Raw genomic sequence first — 16,710 nt, 5'->3', positions numbered from 1 at the left:
AAAGAGGCGCCTGCTCAGAAATTGAAGAGGCGTTTGCTTTCTCACAAGTTGGGCTGCTCAGAGACCACGAGGGCCGATCTCAGAAATCGAAAAGGCGTTTGCTTTCTCAAAAGTTGGGCTACTCAAAGACCACGAAGGCCGATCTCAGAAATCGAAGAGGCGTTTGCTTTCTCAAAAGCTGGGCTGCTCAGAGACCACAAGGGCTGATCTCAGAAATCGAAAAGGCACCTGCTTTTTCAGCCTTGTCAGCACCTGTCACATGCACACTCAGCTTTGCGGAAACTACGGGCATTCTGTCGAAGATTTCTGGTGAAGTAGAAAGCATGTGAATCTTATTGTTCAATCATCTACTTTCCATACGCAACATCAGCTCATGGGTACCACAGATAACTTTGCCAAAGATCTCTAACAAAGTTTAGACACGTGAAGGGTAAAAGAATAGCAAAGAAACAGCACTAACAAAGTTTAGACACATAAATTTAAAGGTCTATCTACCATATTATTACCCACAAGGGTAAAGGAATAACACCACTGCTGGATAATTTGAAAGTCCTTGTGTGTCAACCTCTGTGCTCCGTGGCAAGGTAGGCTGGCAAACATGCCTAACCTTTACTCACATTCGAGAAAACACTCCCAACAAGATTGCTTGCTCCAAAATCAAAGAAGCACCGCCCTCCGAATCTCGAGAGCCAGACTCCCAACATGATTACTTTATCAAAAATCGAAGAGACACTGCTCTCCGAATCTCGAAAGCCAAACTCCCAGCAGGATTGCTTTCTCAAAAATCGAAGAGGCATTGTTCTCCGAATCTCGAGAGCCAGATCCCCGACAGGATTACTTGTTCGAAAACCGAAGAGGCACCGCTTTCTCAACTTCGAGAACCAGATCTCCTTAGATAAAGCTTGTCTGTAATCTTCACACGCAACATCAGCTTTCCAGATACCACAGACCATTTTTTCAAAGTGCTCTGACAGAGTTAAAACACGTGAAGCTGGCAGCTCCCACTACCGTGCTATGACCAAGCAGGGTAAAGGAATAGCATTACTACTTGTTGTTAGGGAGACTCCTATATATGTCGACCTTCATCCTCAACGGACAGGCAGACCTACAAAAATGCTCAACCCTTCCTCATATCTGAGAGGGCACTCCCAACGAAGCCTCTCGAAATACTCAGCTTTCTTTCCCCCCGATAATACATCTGCAAACAAGCTACACCAGAGCAAGAATATCTCATATCATCAGGGTTAAAAGCAAGAGTATTCCATATCATGCTTTTTTCCTGTTTTTTCCTTTGACCTTGTTCTTACCTGCAAGACAAGGAGAAAGAGAACAATCAGTCAGCAGTTGGAATCAAGCTTCTAATTAGGAACTGACTGCCTGGAACCCTTTACCTGATTACTTACCTGGCATTGCTCTCGAGTACTCATCTTCAACATCTTATGCTTCCAGAGAAGATACCACATCTGCCTGAGGAACAGATAGGGCAAGTGAGAAGGATACAAGGAAGCATGTGGAGACAAGCGTAACAGAACACGAGCCGATACATCCACTACTTTGTCAACAGCAAAAGTATCCCATATTAGCAGGGTCGAACGTACTCTAGATTTGATGGACTTGTTTTGACCCTCAAATTCTTCAGTCGGCCTTATACTCTACAGGAAACCAGAAAACCCTCCAGCCCAGTTCAAGAATAAGCATGTGGAAAGTTATTTCTTCAAAAGCAAAAGTATCTCATATCATCTCTTCTCATTTTTCTTCTCTTTATCCTTCATGCTGCCTGCAAGATAAGGAGAATGAGAACAATTAGCCGGAACTCGAAATCAAACTTCTGATCTGGGACTGATTGCTTACCTTGTCTGTCACCTCTTTCAGCAGATCCCCTAGTTCGGTGATTTGAGGGACTCCTACTACATGGTTTGTATCGCGCTTGACCAAGCCTGAAACTACAAGTAAGCTTCAAGTGAAATTGATACATTACCTTGTGCATCTCCACCAGTTAAAGATACCACCCATGGATGGAGGAAGAGTACTTCCAGAGAATATGTCACATCTACCTATGAGACAGATAAGGCAAGTGAAGACAATACCACACTTCGGTACTTAGAAGTTTCGTGATTACTAGATCATTCTCCCACAATATTTCCTAATGTCATTTATACTAAATTATTCACTTGTACTCACTAAAGGAGAGCTTGAACCTATGTACTTGTGTAAACCCTTCACAATTAATGAGAACTCCTCTACTCCGTGGATGTAGCCAATCTGGGTGAACCACGTACATCTTGTGTTTGCTTTCCTGTCTCTATCCATTTACATACTTATCCACACTAATGACCGGAGCAATCTAGCGAAGATCACAAACTTAATACTTTCTGTTGTACCAAAGTCCTCACTGATTTTTTGCATCAACAATCCTTAAGTCCTTACCTTTTTGCGTTGGTAATGGATGAGTTAACAGGACATATTCAAGATGATATTCCTTGGTGTATGCTTTTCGCAAACGATATAGTGTTAATAGATGAAACTCAGGAAGGGGTAAATGCGAAGCTTAACCTTTGGAGAGAAGTGTTGGAATCTAAAGGTCTTCGCCTAAGCCAATCAAAAACAGAATATATGGAGTGCAAGTTCAGTGCAAATGGAGGCCAAAATGAGTTAGGGGTGGGGATCGGAGATCAGGAAATACCAAAGAGCGACCGTTTTCGCTACCTAGGATCTATCTTGCAAAAGAACGGAGAATTAGATGGAGATCTCAACCATAGAATACAAGCTGGATGGATGAAGTGGAAGAGTGCATCCGGCGTGTTGTGTGACCGTCGTAGGCCACTGAAACTCAAGGAAAAATTTTATAGGACGGCAATAAGGCCGGCGATGCTGTATGGCACAAAATGTTGGGCGGTGAAGCATCAACATGTACACAAAATAGGTGTAGCGGAGATGAGGATGCTTCGTTGGATGTGTGGGCACACGAGAAATGATAAGATTAGAAATAAGGATATCCGAGGTAAAGTAGGAGTAGCCGAAATTGAAGGAAAGATGAGAGAAAATCGGTTACGGTGGTTTGGACATGTGCAAAGAAGGCTTACTGATGCTCCAGTTTGAAGATGTGACTACGGGACAGAGGTTCAGGGCCGAAGGGGTAGAGGAAGACGTAGGAAAACTTTGGAAGAGACCCTAAGAAAAGACCTAGAGTACTTGGATCTAACGGAGGACATGACACAAAACCGAGCGCAATGGCGTTCTAGGATTCATATAGCCGATCCCACTTAGTGGGAAAAGGCTTTGTTGTTGTTGTTGTTGTTTGAGTATATTGATATTTTTAAACTACAGGGAGGGAGAGTTCGGCTAAGCCACACAATGAACAGTCTAATTTGGTATTAAATTCACCATCCACGAGATTCGAACTTAAGATCTCTCACTTCTAAATGAAGAGGAATACCATCAGACCGTAATACTAAGTGGCAAACAATTACACTTGGATTTAAGGGGTAAATATCTACAAAATTTTGCTTTTAATGAAACGTTATTCACTTGGATTTAAGGGCTACGCGTTCGAATGCCACTGAGACTGCCTCTACATCTGATGGTCCATGGAGCTGACTATGAATGTGTTCATCTACGTTGACCAAACCTACCTTAATGAAACGTTATTCACATGATTAAGTTTGTCGTTATACACTCTTTTTAAGAGTATCTGTAAATAATAATAATAATATATATATATATATAAGGAAGATAATTTGTGGCAATCACGATTGAGAAAGTATATTAAAAAGAGAAAATTAATAAAAATAATTTGGAAACTTTGAGTTTTAATGATAAAAATAAAATAAATGGTAAAGTAAATAGTACCAGAATTGATTTTTTAGTGTAAAAATATGATTTTTTTTATTAAAATAAACAGTACCTAGAGTTTTTCGTTAAAGTTCTATATTAAAAATCGTAAGATAAGTAAGACATTTTACACGGTTTAAACTGCAAACAAACTTTTTGTGCCTCTTTCTTGTCAGGTCATCGTAAGATAAGTAAGACATTTTACACGGTTTAAACTGCAAACAAACTTTTTGTGCCTCTTTCTTGTCAGGTCACACCTCAAATTATTTCAAATGAGAAGAGAGATGGGTACAATGGTATATACACCAATGTCACTCTCGCATTCCTGTGGATTGAAACGACACATCTGCTAAGTGCTAATATTTGTTGCTAATAGACTCACCCAAATTTAATATTGAAGATAAGAATGGATATCAAATCCCACACCGTTTCAAATCCATCATTTACTCAAAAAATTAAATTGATATATGAAAGGTAATTTAGAGGTCAAATTAAATCTCTTCATAGTGGTTTAGGTAAATGTGATGTCTGTATATAAGAAATTAAGTATCGTAACTTCAATTTGCATTAAATGTATGATCCAATTGCTTTTTCTTTTTCCCCACCTTATGATTGGTTACCTATTTTCTCTCTCTTATCAATACATTAACGTCAAATATAAAATCAATCTTAGCACTCAATTTTTTAGGCCATTACGTCCTAAGATGTAAATATTTTCATCCTAACTTTATGTGTAAATATTTTTAATATACATACTCACCCAACTTTCGGAGAACGCCGAAATCTCACAAGCCAGCCAGCTACCTACAATTAATTGTTCTTGACTATTAAAAATGGCGGTGGCATGAGCATTCTAACATGGCTGCGCTTTGCTTTTAATCGAAATTAATTACAAATTTAAATTAGAATCAAATTAAAAGTGGTCCAAAAGATGGTGAGTCAAGTTTTTAAGTCCACATTCTTCAGCATAAAGATAGCAATGTTTTATTAGTATACTCATTTAGTATTACGATCTAATGGTATTTATCTTCACTTGTAAATGAAAGGTCTTAGGTTCGATTCTCACCAAAGGTGAATTTGAACCATATTATTATGACTGGCTCATTGTGAGACTTAACACACTCTCTCACCCCTAAGTGTAGATAATATTGTTTATTCAAAAGAAAAAAAATCTTTATTAGTATAGTTTGTATTGAAAAACCTTTATTAGTATAATTTAGTTTTTCAAGAGAGATGCTTTGGACTATTGCCTAAAAACTACGAAATCTCACCTAGCAAAAACCAAAGATTCGGCCAAACTTGAAACCCACGATCCCGATGTCCAAAACTCTCCAACGAACGTCCCCGAGCTTCCTTAGGACCTCCTAAAGCTCGCCACAAGCTTGAAATCTCCTGAAACACAACATTTTTCGTTCGCATGAACAGTACCTCAAAAATGGAGGTTCGGGATCTAGGTGAAATCGAAGGTTTCACTTCCTAAAACTAGTACCAATGAACTCAGGACGTCAAAACGATGAAGATACATACCTTATTTGCCTCGATCCGTCGAGTTTTTGGAGGGTTTGGGTGTGTGCCGTACAATGGGTGTGTTTGGGTGTGAGGTCGGGACAGAGAGAGAGAGACTGAGAGAGTGATCAAGAGGGAGGAGAGAAAGGGACTGATCTTGTGTGGTCAAACCAATCCACACCATCCAAAATCTCTCTTAAGTCCCTAACCACAAAAATATAAAATCAACTTCCAAAATATTTCTAACTTAAACAACTTCTTAAAAGTTTAGGGACCAAGCATTTTCAAAACGTAATACACCCATACCTTGATACCTGACAAGGGCATTTTTGTCCTTTCATATTCCCGCCAAAAGTACCTCCGAGACGGGCTGTGACAATCTCCCCTCCTTATAGAATTTCGTCCCCGAAATTCCCATAACCAAATCATAAATCAATACTCGTAGAATAATCTTGGGTACATCTCTCTCATCCGGTCTTCCGTCTCCCAAGTAGCTTCCTCTACAGAATGATTTCTCCATAATACCTTCACCAAACTCACCGTCTTGTTCCTTAGAACTTTATCCTTCCAATCCAATATAGTGACCGCTTCCTCATCATACGTCAAATCTGGATTAATCTCTAACGGTTGAGGAGGAATCACATGAGAAGGATCAGAAATATAATGCCGAAGCATAGAGACATGGAACACATTATGGACCTTAGATAACCCCGGAGGCAGTTCCAACCGGTAGGCAACTTCACCAACTCTTTCAATGATCACATAAGGTCCAATGTATCTCGGACTTAGCTTTCCTCTTTTCCCAAATCGTACCACACCTCTCCAAGGTGACAATTTCAAAAATACCAAATCACCCACATCATACACTCGATCAGTAGTATGCCGATCCGCTAAACTCTTCTGTCGATCCTGGGCTGCTTTCAGGTTTGACTTAATTACCTGAACATTTTGAGTCGTCTCATCTACGATCTCAGGGCCTTCTAATATCCGTTCGCCAACCTCAGACCAACATAATGGCGTTCGACACGCCCTACCATAAAGTGCCTCGAATGGGGACATACCAATGCTCGAGTGAAAACTATTATTATAATCAAACTCCATTAAGTACAGACGATCATGCCAAGAATCACCAAATTGCAGTACTGAAGATCTCAACATATCCTCCAACGTCTGAATGGTCCTCTCTGATTGCCCATCAGTTTGAGGATGATAAGATGTGCTATACAATAATTGAGTACCCAGAGCTTCTTGAAAAGCCACCCAAAATTTAGAAGTAAACCTCGGGTCTCGATCAGAGATAATATTTACTAGGACTCCATGATACTTTACAATCTTCGAGATAAACAACTTAGCCAATTTATTTAGAGGGTATTTCTCCCTCACCGGAATAAAATGTGCTGACTTAGTAAGTCGATCCACAATCACCCAAATGCCATCAAATCCATTTCGTGTACGAGGAAGTTTATACACAAAATCCATAGTTATATTTTCCCATTTCCACTGGGGAACGGGAAGTGGTTGCATTCGCCCAAAGGGCTTCTTTCTTTCTGCTTTCACTTGCTGGCAAATAATGCATCTACTCACATATTCTGCAATTTCTCTTTTCATACCCGGCCAATAATAAAATGGTCGAATGGTATGATACATTTTTCCCCCGGGATGCATCGCATAAGCGGAACAGTGTGCTTCATCCAGAATTTCCTTCTTCAATTCCTCATTATTCGGAACATACATTCTGTTTTCTTGCATGAGCATACCATCTGATTCCCGAATTCTGAGGTCTTTCTTTTTCCCCTCACTTCTTAACTGAACCAACTCCTGAATTTCCTCATCCACCATCTGAGCTGCAAGTATACGGTCCACCAAAACTGGCCTGACTTGAAAACTAGCAGGAAAGGCTCCATTTGGGTCTTCAATCTCCAACCTTACTCTCGTTGCCCTCAGTTCAGTAAGAAGAGGAACACGGCAAGCATATAAGGCATTGAGTCTGCCTTGAGGTTTCCTACTCAGAGCATCTGCTACCACATTAGCACGACCTGGATGGTATTCAATGGTACAATCATAATCACTTAGCAATTCCATCCACCTTCGCTGACGAAGATTAAGATCATGCTGGGTGAATAAGTACTGAAGACTCTTATGATCAGTGAAGATCTTACACTTCTCACCATACAAATAATGCCTCCAAATTTTCAAAGCAAAAACAATTGCTGCCAATTCAAGATCGTGAGTAGGATAGTTCCTTTCATGATTTTTCAACTGCCTAGAAGCATAGGCAATCACCTTATTATGCTGCATCAAAACACATCCCAAATCATTTAAAGAAGCATCACTGTAGATCTCAAAATTACCGCTATCATCAGGAAGTACCAACACCGGTGCATGGGTGAGGCAATACTTCAATTGCTGAAAACTCCGCTCACAATTTTCATCCCACTCAAATTTAACATCCTTCCTGGTCAACTTTGTCAACGGTAAAGCAATCATAGAGAAATCCTGGACGAACCGTCGATAATAACCTGCTAACCCAAGAAAGCTTCGTACCTCCGTGACGGTTCGAGGTTGCTCCCAATTCTCCACCGCTGCAATCTTTTGAGGATCAACTTGAATTCCTTGAGCCGATACCACATGCCCCAAAAATGCCACTTCAGTCAACCAAAACTGACATTTACTGAACTTTGCATACAACTGATGCTCCCTTAATTTCCTTAACACCAAATTAAGGTGTTGGATATGATCTGATTGGGATTTAGAGTATACCAGAATATCATCAATAAAAACAATAACAAATTTATCAAGATATTTCTGGAATACCTCATTCATCAATCTCATAAAAGCTGCAGGTGCATTAGTCAACCCAAATGGCATAACCAAAAATTCATAATGCCCGTACCGAGTCCGGAAAGCCGTCTTAGGTACATCATCTTCCTTAATCTTCAATTGATAATACCCAGATCTCAAATCAATCTTAGAAAATACACACGCACCTTTCAGCTGATCAAACAAATCATCAATGCGAGGCAATGGATAACGGTTTTTAATCGTTACCCGGTTCAATTGCCTGTAATCAATACACAATCGCAAAGTTCTATCTTTCTTCCTCACAAATAATACTGGGGCACCCCAAGGTGAAGAACTAGGCTGAATAAAACCTTTATCAAGTAATTCTTGCAACTGAATTTTTAATTCTCTCAACTCAGCAGGAGCCATTCTATAAGGAGTTAGAGATATAGGATCCGTACCTGGAAACAAATCAATAGCGAATTCCACCTCCCTGTCTGGTGGCAATCCCGGCAAATCATCAGGAAACACATCCGGATAATGTCTGACCACACCAACTTCTTCTATGCTAGTGGGAATCACATCATTTAACACCACATGTGCCAAATATCCCTGACAACCCTTCGATAACAATTTCCTCGCCCTTATGGCAGAAATAACCCCATGTCTCACCCCGCTTCTCTCGCCCACAAAAGTAACTTCGGGTAATCCAGGACGATAAAAAGTAACTGATTTACCATAACAATCAATATGGGCATGGTTATAATGTAACCAATCCGCTCCTAAAATCACATCAAAATCCACAATATCTAACGGAATAAGATCAGCGGACATAATCACGCCCTCAACCATCACTGGACACCCAAGATACACAATATCCACATAACATTTATCTCCTCTAGGCATGGCAAACTCTAAATCAAATCCTAGAGGTGAGGGGTGAGGTTGGGTTATTTGAGCAAACGTATGAGAAATCACAGAGTGCGTAGCACCACAATCAATCAAAACCTTAGCAAAATGACCAAGAACATTCAACGTACCCATAATCAAGTCTGGATGGTTCTGGGCCTCCTGCAGGGAAATATGATTAACTCGCCCCTGAGCTTGCTGACGTCCACCTCGGCCTCTATTGCCCTGATTACCTCGTCCCTGAGGATTACGTCCCTGGCCTGGCTGACTAGGCTGCCTGGATGATCATGCACCACCAGTAGCAATTTCCCCCTGACGGGGCTGGCCTCCCTGATGCCACTGCGATCCACCAGTTGGCATAGAGGAATAAGATGAATAACCTCCAAAATCCTGAGAATACCCAGCCTGAGAGTGAGGCTCCTGGGAATACTGATAAGATCCGAGAGCATACGGAGCAGCATCCCCCTGATAGTGGTAGGCACTACCACGACTCGGCTGGCCATAACCACCCGGTCCAAAACTCTGCTGAACTGGTGCTGGAGGTGGTATAGTGGTCTGCTGTGGTCTCTGCTGACCCTGGGGGCACTGAGAAGCCCGATGTCCCATCTGCCCACACGTAAAGCAGGCACCAGTACCTCTCCTACACTCACCATGGTGACGGGAGTTACAACGGCGGCACCATGGAGCGCCAGATCCACCAGCATCCCTCTGACCCTGAAATCTGGGTCCACCATAAAATCTTCCACCACCTCTCCTCGGGCCAGTAAAACTATATCCCCCACTAGAAGAACTCGAACTCGCTCCACTCTTCTTAAAACTCTGTGTCTGTCGAGGTCCAGGAATAGAAATACCCTTACCCTTATCATTCTTCTTCTGACCCTCATTCTTGTCCTCGTCATCCTCACTGTCAGGAAGATCATATTGAGAAAACCTTCCAGGTGATGCAGAGTCAGGGGAATCTCCCTGCTAATAGGTGGGTGGAGACCACCACTTGGTTTTTGGGTCGAGAACCAGCAGCATGGTGGATGAATCAGGCTAGGTACATGTCACCTGAGACGGCAGCCGACTGGAAAGTGTTTAAAGAGCATTTTATGAAGAGATTTGTCCCTCCTGAGTATATTGACCGTAAGAAGCAGGAATTCACTAGGTTGAAACAGAGAAATATGTCGGCACATGAATATTATAGGAAGTTTACTGATTTGTCTCGTTATGACACTGATACAGCTGGTAATCAGGGAGAGATGCTTCGACGTTTCAAGTTGGGATCTAAGAAGAAGTGGCATACCTTTGCCAATGCACTTCCCTGCGCTGATTATCATGAGTATTATCGGTTGGTGTGTTTGGTGGAAACAAAGACACCACTAATTGAGATTATTTTTTAATATGAATGATATTAGAGAAAGAGGAAGAACCGAACATAGGACCTTCCTCGAGTATGCACTTAACAATTTGATCACTTACAACTCTCTTGTAATGAGATTCTTCTTTGTTATTATTAGATGTGAGGATACAATTCTAAAATTAATTGGTAATAGGAGGAATAAACTCAAGAGTATTTAAATTAATATGGCGTCATTTGAACCTAACACAAGAAAAAAGGGGCAATATAAAAGGATTAGATTTTTTTCCTAGTACTTATAGCTTTCGTCGAACATAATACATAGATTGTTTATAGAATACATTGAGGATACCCATAACGCTAGTTTCTTAAATTGTAACTACTAATATCTTACCTTTGGAATTATAATTCAAAGAAAAAAAATTGAGCAAAATCTTAAGTCATATTTCAATCTTAATGAAATAAATTTGTTACAATATTACCTTGAGCGTGATACTTGAATAGTGTCACATGATACTCATGTGTTAACACGCTTTATTTATTAATACTATACCACAAATTATAAACTTGATTGATCATACACCAGTACCATAATATGTATTAATTATATGTTTCTGTGCCACTCAATAATTTTTCGTCATTTTAAATGTAATACGGATCTAAAGTGGCTTGTCAAATACTTGAAGTTTCTTAGTTATTACTTCTTATACTTATGTATACCAACTGACGTTTTCATGAAGTTACAATTGTCCCATGCTCTTATTTAGCCAAGTGTTATTTATAGGGTACTTACTATTTACATACTTTCAATAGAAACAAGTTCGCATCCAACATATTAGAGCTTTAAACATTACAAGCAAACTTTCCCGTATATGAAACTAAAGAAAATAAATAAATAAAAGCCTGTCCAGGCACGGCACCATGACCAATTATATATTTGTACCAATCTCCCCGCCAAACAAAACCAAATACATAACAAGTAGTAGAAAATTAAGCCATGTCCACAAGAAATAAAAGTTTGAATATTTCCAAGTAGTGGACACAAAAACGGGTCGGCATTCATGCATGCGCGGTCGTGCATGAGAGTGACTGAGGTCTAGATATACGAGAAGAACTTGCATGTTACGCGTATACCATTGGATGGAGTTTCAAGCTAATGAAATAAAAACATCCATAAGTTTCTATTCAAATATCTTTGTGATTTTAGCACAGACATCACGTTAAGTGTATCCGTGTTATTTAAGTTATTGTCAAGATAGAGATAGAGAATTATTATGTCAGCAGCCAATGATAGAGCCAAAGCTGGTCCATATGGACTTGTCGTATGCATTGTTTGTCCCCTTGAATTGTAAGACAATTTTGGAATCGAATAATGAGCGAGTCCAAGTGCATGGACCTAGTTTAGACTCTTGCATTGCAATTTGCATGAATTTATGCCGATCGAGACTGCGACTTGGCCGTTTTTGTTCACATATTTTGTTTGCTTAGCTTAGCTTAGGTTATATGCTAGCTGTCTTGCTAGACCAACCTGCACTAGTGATGCCTCCCTTTATTTCTTGTCTTCCTTCATCAATCAATTTGGTAGATGTCACCTACCCTAGATAGACAATCATGTGGTTATTGAAAGAACTATGTGTGCGCGTGTGTGTGTGTAGATATATGAATTTATATAAGCACCAACTTATCCGAAGCTGTCTCTAACATTTCGGAGATTTTGTGCAAATTTATAATAGAGCACTTCTTAAGTAATTTTTCTCTAATAGTCCGGACTACTCAGAATGCAAGAAATGAATGGTCATGATTGAATTAAGAAAATACTATTTTTATTTACCTGTCAATCTAATGAATATAAAGCCAAGCTACCCCGCAGTCTAAACTACTGAAGACTTACTGCTTCCTTAAGATAGCATTTTAAGATTTTTTTGGACAATGTAATCAAGCCAAATTCAATAAACAATCACAATTTCTACTTAATATGTTCATATGAAATATAAGAGGATGAAAATCTTGGGGGTGGGGTGCCTATAATTGGGAGCTTTCTGCCGTTGAACCGCTTACACGGCTCAACACCGTCTTTGAATCTATCTTTTATATTGAGTTTGTCACATTATTCATGAGGATAATTAATCAATATTGAAATCTAACGAAACCAATTACATATTTACCAATATAAAAGTTTACTACCAAATGTATAATCATGTGAGTCATCATAAATTATACTAGAATAAAGGGAAAGAATATATTTGGGTTAGTTGTAAAATGGATTGGATAAGATGGCATGATCTTATCCCTTTGAAGATGTAATAAGTTCATAAGAAAAGCCAAAAAGAAAAGTTGCTTATGAATTCGATTGATCCCCCAAATGATATCGAAGGGAGAAAACGAAAGGATATATTTATAAGAAGAAAGCGAAGATGTTACGTATCAGAAGTTAATTTGTTAATGCTAAGAGACTGGGATGGGATGGCAACCCATACCTTTCTTTGCATATTTCTTCATGCAACGGTCATCACTCGGATAAATATTCGTATGGTGGCCCTTTTCATTGGCAATAAATAACATTTGATTTGTGGTTTTACCTATCAGAAACCCCCGTTGACCTATATGGCTATATAGAAAACTTGATTATATACGTATCGTGATTGGTGGCTTTTTTTTTTTTTTTTTTTTTTTGAAAAGGTATGATATTCGTTAATAAGAAATGGATACGTACATCAATGAGGATAGGGTACTAACAGAGAGCCTCGATAAAAATCTTGCTAGGATTTTCAATCCGGTTGAAGGGAAAAAAAAGTGTCCCGCACCAACATAATTAATTAGGAATTACTATCCTCAAAGAGAAGATCAAGAATTACATCAGGGGGTTCCTCAAACCAAGTCACAGTGTTACCATAACTCAAGCTCATACGTGCTAGCCTGTGTGCCACCTTGTTCGTCTCCCTTCCACTTTGGCAATGAATGAACAATTGAACGCGTGTCATGTAGAATGTTTCCAAAATGTGAGTTGTCATCACTTCCTTCATTTTTTAGTCTTGCCATCACAAGCAATGCATCACCTTCAAGAACCAAAGCTAGGAATTGCCACTCCTTGACAAACATAGTCGTGTCCCTTGCTGCCATCATCTCAGCCAGTTGCGAGGAGAAAATGGCAGTGTGTTGTGTCACCTTTGCTACTATAAACTCCCCCTTCTCATTTCGAATCACCACCCCAACACCACCTACCTCATGTTGTTCATCCCAGGCCGCATCAAAGTTACATTTTACCCAGCTCAATTCCAATTTCTTCCATTTCTTTGGTTCGTTGCTGCTGCGTGTTTGATTATTCTCATGCCATCGTTGGAATTCCTGTAACCAACTTTGTGCTCTGGAAACCAACTCCAACAATTCAAGCGCCTTTCCCTGCCATAAAAACGAGTTCTGTTCCTTCCAAATGCTCCAAATAATCACAAGTAACAAATCCAAGCTTTCTCTTGATAAATCACTAGCCAGTCTTGTGAACCAATCCACCAAATGTCCCCTATTGTCTATTCTACTTCGTAGACCCAACGGGCTTATTAACCAAATTGAAGCCATTCTAGGACAATTCCTCATCAAATGCACCAAGGTTTCTTCTTCGCCGTTACAGAACATACAAGTAGCATCTGTAGTGATTTTCTTTATTTTTAGATTGTCCCCGTGTTGGTAATGCATTCATACAACATCACCACACACAAATCTTTACTTTCTCAGGTACCCGAGCTCTCCACAAAGACTTCCACAAAAATTCATCTTAAGTGTAATCGAAGAACCACTACTTTCTTGTCCATTGACTTCTCCACTAATCCGAGCGAAAAAAAAGGCACTTTTCATTGTAAACTTCCCATTCGACTATGTGGACCAGATTAAAACATCCGGTGTCTGAGTGATACTAAGTGGTATGGTCTGAATCAATCGAGCTTCCTCCACCAAAAAAAAATACTATTTACCACTTCCATGTTCCATGCAATCCTTCCCTCCACCGAGATCAACTTCTCCACCGTAGTGGACTGATTCATTCTCATAGGTATAGGGTTAAGAACTTTGAAGAAAGTTTCCCTTGGCAACCAACTATCACACCAAATTTTAATAGAAGCACCATCCCCCACTCTCCATTGAGCTCCAGCCTTAATTACTTTGCGGGCTTCTGCTCTACTTCTCCAACCATAAGATGAACTTGTCTTCACTAGTAACGAAAGAAAATCAGTTTGTAGATAATATTTGGCTTTAAAAATTTGGGATGCTAGAGAGAATTGTTCGTGTATCAATCGCCACCATTGCTTTGCGAACAAAGCTAGATTAAAGGCATAGATATCCTTAAAGCCAAGACCACTCTCTCCCTTTGGTTTACATAACTTTTTCCACCAAATCCAATGTATCCTTCGCTTCCCTTGTTCCTTTCCCCATCAAAATTGTGCGACCATTTGATTTAACTCATCGCAGAAAATTTTTGGTAGCAAGAAGGTTTGCATGGTGTATAGGGGTACAACTTGGGCTACAGTTTTTATCAATATCTCTTTCCCGGCACTACTCGGAAGGCTTCCTTTCCAACCATTTAATTTTTTTCCACAATCGATCTTTAATGTATGCGAACGTATCCTTCTTCGATTTTCCCACAAGAACCAGTAAGCCAAGATAGCGATCATGGAAAATTACCTGCAGCATACCCAAGCAATCCGCCAACAACTGTCCATCATACTCGGTCAATTTTCCACCGAAAGCTACACAACTCTTAGCATAATTAATAGCTTGTCCTGATACATCTTCATATGTTTTCAACAAATGTTTCACCTGTAGGCATTCCTGAATTGTGCCCCCTGGCGAAAATGAAACTGTCATCCGCAAACAAAAGATGATTCACAACCGGAGTGCCCTTACACACTTTGACCCCTCTAATCCGTCCCTGCTTCTCCCAAGCATCGAAAAGAGCCGAAAGACCTTCCGCACATAACACAAAGAGAAACAGAGTAAAAGGGTCACCTTGTCGAATCCCCTGCTTCAAGTGAACATGTCCCACTGGCTCACCATTTACCTTAAACGAGTATGAAACGGTAGACACACACGCCATCATCAAATTAATCCACCTGTCCGCAAAGCCCAACTTTTTCAGGAAACCCCATTCGATACGGTCGTACGCCTTACTTATATCCAGTTTCAATGTCATCACTCCATCCCATCCAAAATACTTGTTATTCATATAATAAGCAATTTCCGAAGCTACCAAGCTATTATCCAAAATCAATCTCCCCAGCACAAAAGCTCTTTGATTAGTAGAAACAATCTCCGGAATCACCCTTTTTAGTTTATTGGTTAAAACTTTAGAGCAAATTGTGTAAATGACATTGCATAAGCTAATCGGACGTAACTATGTCATCACTGTCGGATCTTTATTCTTCGGAATAAGAGTAACATGAGTGTAATTGATCTTTTTCAACATTCTTCCCGATGAGAGGAATGCCCGGACGCCATTGCATACATCGTTGCCAACAATATCCCAATGTTTTTGTTAAAAAGACTGATATGAAATTATATGATGATAAAAGATGTTTTGTACATTTGATATAACTTTGTGATTATAATCTCTAAACTACATATTAATAGAATTCTCTTTGTTAACTAAAAGAGGGTGAAAAGATTATTTAACAAAAAAAGTTGAGAGTAGTAACGTAATTTTACAAAATAAAATTTTGTTGTTTTTGGTTTAAGGCTCACCTACAAGTGATTTTAACATCTCTAATTAAAATAAATAAATAAAAAATAAACCTCTCTTCCTCTCTCTCTTTCCCCACTCTAATGCAGATCAGTTGGTCAGTGCATTTATTGAATCACTGGGATAAAATGAATGACTATAACCAGTCAAAAGAACTTAATAACAACCACTAGTAGCTCCTAATAATAGCCAGGGCGTTTTGGACATTTTTTGGCTGAGTGGATTACTTTCTTTATGTAACTTTCAGTTTTTTGTCATTTTAAGTTTATTGCCTTTTTAATTTATGAACGTATGTTACAAAATGGTTATAAATACTACCTTTTCCTGTAAGATGGGGGAGTCAGATGTTTTTTTATTAATGAAAATACTCATAATGTTTCTCTGTTTCAGTTTTGTGTCTTTCTCTTTGTGAGATTGTTCAGCTTTTGTTTCTAATGTCTACGTCGTAAGCTGGTACCACTACTACAAAAGTGGCTTATTGTATCGGTGGTTGGTGTCGGTTTTATATAATATACTAGCGGATAACACATTTCCAACACCCTCTTTACATAGTGTCGAATATAACCAACATAAATTGTCTATGTCGCTTATAACTGACATAGCTTTTAATCTTCTAAAT

Source organism: Malus domestica, chromosome 11 (genome assembly GCF_042453785.1).
Source record: "Malus domestica chromosome 11, GDT2T_hap1".
Classification (NCBI taxonomy): Eukaryota; Viridiplantae; Streptophyta; class Magnoliopsida; order Rosales; family Rosaceae; genus Malus; species Malus domestica.
This window is presented reverse-complemented; position numbering follows the sequence as displayed.